Source organism: Mus caroli, unplaced genomic scaffold (genome assembly GCF_978045245.1).
Source record: "Mus caroli unplaced genomic scaffold, Mus_caroli_1 scaffold_19, whole genome shotgun sequence".
NCBI classification, from domain to species: Eukaryota; Metazoa; Chordata; class Mammalia; order Rodentia; family Muridae; genus Mus; species Mus caroli.
In genome coordinates, this window is record NW_028227274.1 from 88,439,629 (window position 1) to 88,445,628 (window position 6,000).

Consider the following 6,000-nt stretch of genomic DNA (forward strand, 5'->3'; position numbering starts at 1 on the left):
TGCAACTGCAGTCAAGGCAGATGTCTCTATCCAGGCCAATAAGGCATTTCCTTCAAGGTCTGTATATCCTGCCTATCGTGGCAAATATTCAAGGTCTGCTTCTCCAGAGTCCCTTCCACCTGTCTGGTGAAGGTCTGCTTCTCCAATACAAGCTAGGGGGTCAAAGTAATGATCTGGGACCAGGGTCTTTGGAAGGAGTTGCTTCAGATTCTGAGAACACAACTTCCCACTGTGGTTATCAGTCCCAAGAACACTATAGGCTTGGTCAGTAATGTTTTTGAGATACACTGAGTTCCACTTATGCAGCACTGTTTGATTAGACTCCTCCTGAGTATGTCCCATTGTATGATGTTTCTACTGACATCACAGTTTCTTCATGTTTCTGTTGACTTTCCCGTTTCCTTTGATTTTCCCCATGTAAGTAGTATAAAAGATGGTATTTTTCTTCCTACCTCAGCTTTTATATTTTCTATCTTCTCCTTTTCCTATGTTTTTCATCATCTGGGACCTTTCACTTAGGACACTGTCATTAACCTGCTGTTTTAGGGCACTTAAGAAATAATCTTTGGAATATCTTTGCTGTGTAAATTTTCCATCTGTCTCATTGGCTAGACTTGCAGTCTCTGGAGAGTCCATATTTAAATTGTTCAAAGCATAACCTAGACCCTGAACCTAAAAGAGACTGAAGGGTGACAGCATACATGAAATACAAAATCCATCCTAGGCTGGCTCCTCTTTTAGCATTAACCAGTGTAGCTGGTCTTTGCTACTTTGTGATTTCTTCTTTTCCCCCACCCTTAATCCCCCTAACACCCCATTTCACCCCCTAACACCAGATAAGAGAGAAACAAGGATGGAGGGGAAAGAGATCCTTGAATCTAATTTCTTTCCTTGTACTGGACCCAATGGCATGAGCCAAACAGTCTCTGGTGTAGGAGTGAGGAGTAAAGCTAGAAAAGGACAAAAAAGATGCAAAGCCAAGAGTTAGATTTGGGAGGACTGCTGGTTAATTCTGCTGCTGCTGCAGCCTGCAGTTTATTTTTCATAGCCTTTTTATACCCCACAGTACCATGAAAGCAAAGTCATAAACTAACAGAAACAATTTCCTGAAATCTGTTCTTATCCAGAGACACTTCCCTATTCCTTCCACCAACATCAATAGAACTTTCAGTCCCTCGCCTTGAGCCCCAAGTGTACTGTAGTAACCCCCAAATTACTGATACTAGAGAGACTTGTGTTGTGTACAGTTTACCTCTGCATTCCCACACACACACCAGAAGCCCCCCTCCAGCACACACAAGCACAATACATAGACAAGCTGGTTTCTGTGCTGCATCCTCCTGCAGCAAGCATGGGGCTGCCTTCTCTCCCCTAGCGTTACAATGGCACTACCCATAAAACTCCCCCTTACTGAGGACATCCTGAGGAGAGAGCAAGAGACACCCTCCCTGCCTTTGTGTCTCCAAAAATCAACCCTCCTCCTGATAAGCAGCAGAACTCTCCAGGTGCCTGTTCTTGAGACCTTACAGAAATAACAAGCTCAAGGAAGATCAGAGGTCAGGTCACAGACAGTTACGACTAACCATAAAATTTTAGTCCCTGAACAGACACCCATTAACATGCCCTCCCCAGGCGGTGGTGGCGCACGCCTTTAATCCCAGCACTTCAGAGGCAGAGGCAGGCGGATTTCTGAGTTCGAAGCCAGCCTGGTTTACAAAGTGAGTTCCAGGACAGCCAGGGCTATACAGAGAAACCCTGTCTCAAAAAAAAAAAAAAAAAAAAAAAAAAAAAACATGCCCTCCCACTTCAGTACTATTCCACCAAATGATTACAGCCCTTTGTTCACCTTTTCTGTGAACATTCACTATTCCTAACTATACTGTATATAAACCCAGTGTTTTCTGGACTCAGAAGTGCTTGCCAGCATTCATGTGGTGAGTGCGAGGCAGGCGATCTAACTTGAAACAATAAAAAGACTCTTTTTCGAGTTGCAGTGGACTTCGAAATTCTTGGGCTCATCTGGGTTTCCTGTGGACTTGGCACAACAGTACCTCCTCTTATCATTCCATACCTCAGCAGGCTGGGAAATCTGCCAACAGACACTGACCCACCTTGACTCTGCCTAGGTACATACAAAGAATAGGGTCAGTTCTAAGACATAAACAAAGTAGTCAAGGAACAAGCAGGACATAACGTTCCCGTGGTCACTATATTCAGGGACTAATCACAATGATCAAGATATAAGGAACACATTCCTAAGCTGTATTTTTCTTGAGCTTACTTCCTTTTCCTAGCCCAGTGTCAAATATTCTTGCCAATTTCCTAGAATCCATACCAAGAGCTCTCCACACCTGGGAGAGTAAAAGATTCTAATAAAATACAATACTACCATATTTATGGTAATAAATGTAGTCATGGTAATAAATATGGTAATACCATATTTATGGTCATAAAACTTACCATATTAAGGCACTGTCTGCCCCTAGGGTAGAAGAGCAGAGCTGGGAAGGCCTGTGCTGAGTCACTAATCCTCCAATAGGGGAGCTACTACTGTCATGAGGCCCAGCTGAGTAGTCAAAATCCATGAGGGACTCTGGGCAGAACTTTCAGCTTTGGGCAGGCTAGCAATCAGGAAGAGAACCAGTGGGAGGTAGCTTGGATATTCTTTGCATATTCTTCTCTGGTGTTTCTATCTTTTTTTGTCCTATTTGGCTGTCCTCTCTTGGAGGTCTGCTCCTTTCTGAAGAAAAAACGGGGCCGGGGGGGTGGGGGGAAGGATTGGATCTTGGGGAGAGGATAGGAGAGGTGGGGGATAGATCCTGTGTGATGGTCACTGTCTACCAAAACAGAGTTAGAACTGTATCTATTGCAATCATACTGTCCCTTTCTTCACTATAACACTTTTCTTTGTTCATTATTACTTCCCTTCTTTGCACTTTCATTTAAGCAATATTGAATTAATTTTTTAATTGAAGACAGATTCTTCTCTCATATAATATATCCCCTCCCTGCCAGCTACACCCCACCTCTCCTACCCTTCTCTCCCCAGGATCCAACCCCCACCCCCTCGTTTCCTCTTCAGAAAGGAGCACACTTCCAAGAGAGGACAGCCAAACAGGACTAAACAAGATAGAAAAAGACAAACAGCTTGTTAGAGGCCTGCTCTTTAATATGGGGATGAGCCTAGTGGCTGGTTGTAAATCAGGGTTGTTTCCTTTGTTATAGTTTGGAGCTATATTACTGGATGTTCCTTGTGAAGAAACATATCCTAACATTCTAATCTCTAACAGGCTTGGTTAGCACACTACTTATCTGTGGGGTGTTTTACAGGCAGTCCTCCCTCAGCTAAATTATACGTGGTGTGACTTACTATACTATATCCTAACCATTAGTAAATCCTTAACCATTAGTAAATCCTTTATATCATTAATTCTACTCTTTTGCATCACAGCTTGAAATTAGATTGCTACCCAGCACATGAGATGACTTTTACAACCTCCACAAAATTAACTCCAAATGGATTGTACACCTTAACGTTAAGTGCTTAAAAACAGAACTTGTAGAAACTAGGGCTCTTCGAGTTTGGCATTATGCTAAGGATGTTTCTAGCCACAAGTCACTCTTTCAAATGCTCTGCACAGATGCAGTCCCCATAGGAAAATTATTCAGTGGCTTCCGCTAGGTCCACAAGGGACCTCACAAGCCATCTGGCCGCAATTTACCACCCAGCCCCGGGAAAGGCCCACATCAGCTTCTGCTGTTCAGGCCCCTGCGCTCACAATGTCACACCTTCGGAACTTGCCTGAGCTTGCCTCCCAGCACCCAACAGCAGGGCCCAGAGCACAACCTTTCAAGCCTGTCCAGGTACTAAAAGCAATCTACCTCAAGGCACCTGGAAGAACCTGCCTCCTCTTTTGACTGGCAGGTCCGCTTCAACACTCTGATTGGCCAGTGAGTCTTAAGTTACATTAGCTCCTCCCTTACGGTTAGCGAATGCAGAAGAAACAGTGTAGGGATTCTCAGACCAGGCTTCCAGTCCAGAGCCAGACCTTTTCCAGAACTGAAGAGATTTCAGTAGCACTTGTGCCTGGCCTCTAATAGCCTACCCGTCTTCCCACCCAGACCAAGAGGATCCATCAATACAGTTCCAACTGCTCAGCCACCTGCTTCTCCCCTTTATAGGCAGTGACTCTCTGCTTACTGGGTCCTGACTTCAGAGATTCCCTGAGCTCTCCTCACAACACTCAGTAGGCACTTCCCTTTATTCCTCCTGGAATCAAAGTAGATAGCTTTCATAGCCCATTACTCAACTTGCAGTGGAGTTATTGATCTGTCCCACAAGTGGAAGAGTGCTCATAATATTAACAATTAAAGAGAGATTTTTGTAACAAGAGTTTTTGTTTTGTGGCTTTAGGTTCAGGTAAATTGCAGCTACTTCTCATCTGGTAGTGTAAGACACACACACACACACACACACACACACACACACCGCCAAAGCTGGGCCTCTGCTCAAGTCCCAGGATGAGCTGACCGGCACCCCAATGATTCGAGAGAAAACCACACCTGATGCAAACTGCAAGAGGCTTTATTATCAGCTAGCTGAAGACGAACACCTTCGGCCGCACCCGGAGCAATAACAGTAGGGGGCTTTTAATAGCTAGCTGAGGAATTGGGAGGAATTGGGAGGCTAGTTGGGAGGAGTTGGGCCACAGCTCTTGTCTGCCCGAGTGTCCTTGGTAAAATTACAATTATCGCATCTCTGGTTGTAAGGTACAGAAACAAAAAGGCTTTTTGCTGGCTGTAGAGAACAAAGAGCTTCTACCTGGCTGTATCCCCAGAGATCAGGGAAAACAGTCTTGGGGGAATGTTTTAGGGGCTTTACCTCCCAGGGAGAAATGCTCTAAGTCGTGGTCTCACATTCCCCACTCCTTCTAGTACATAGTTCTAATCTTAGAACTAGGGAAATTGAACCTCTGGCCCAGCTGCCAAACAAAGCCAGCCAACATGAGGTTGCAGCTATAGGATTTGTAACATTGAGAGCCTCAGAAGCCCCTCTAATGAGACTAAAGAGTCTCTCATCAGTGGTAGGAGGGAGGGAGGAGATTCCTATGCTGTGCCTGGTGAGTGTGAGCAGGGCCAGGCCAGTGGCAGGTTAGGGCAGGCCTGGGCCAGTGGGGAGGGTCTGGGAGGGGGAGCCGGAGGAGCGGCAGGGCTTGTCAGAAGCACCAGGTTGGGTCCTTTCCATCTGGGTTCAAGGTTGCCGGAATGGTGGCACCAGACCAGGACAGAATCCCCTATTTGAAATTTATGTGGCACCACAGTGGTTCCTGGTTCATATGTTTGTTTGTTTTTTTCAGCAATTCCCAGGCATCTTTTCTGACCAGTTCTAGGGCCTTCAAGCGAGCTAGCAGGGGTTGGGAAAAAGGAACATCAGGGTCAAACATTCCCCCTGCTTCTGTTAAGGGGGGACAGTCTCCCATGGAGGAGTTCAAAGGGTGTAAGTTTAAATTTCCCTGGGGTGTTCCATACTTGGAACAAGGCAAAGGGAAGGAGAACTGTCCAATCTTTTCTGCCAGTCTCTAAAGCCAATTTAGTCAAGGTTTCTTTTAATGTTCTATCCATCCACTCTACCTGTTCTGAACTCTGGGATCTATAAGCACAACATAACTTCCAATCGATCCCCAATTGTCTGGCTAACCCTTGGCTTACCTGGGCAACAAAGAAGGGACCATTGTCTGACGAAAGTACCTTAGGGATGCCAAATCTTGGGAAATCTTCTCCTAATATCTTCTTTGCCACGACATTGGCGGTCTCCTTCTTAGTGGGGAAGGCTTTGACCCACCCTGAAAAACTGTACCGTACTTGGCTGGTTTAACTTCAGTAAAATCTATTTCCCAGTATGCCCCTGGCCGGTCACCTCTTAGCTGCCTTCCAGGGGCATTCTTGTGGTGCCCGGCATCTGTGAGGGCACAGACTTGGCATTTATTAACAATCTCCTGG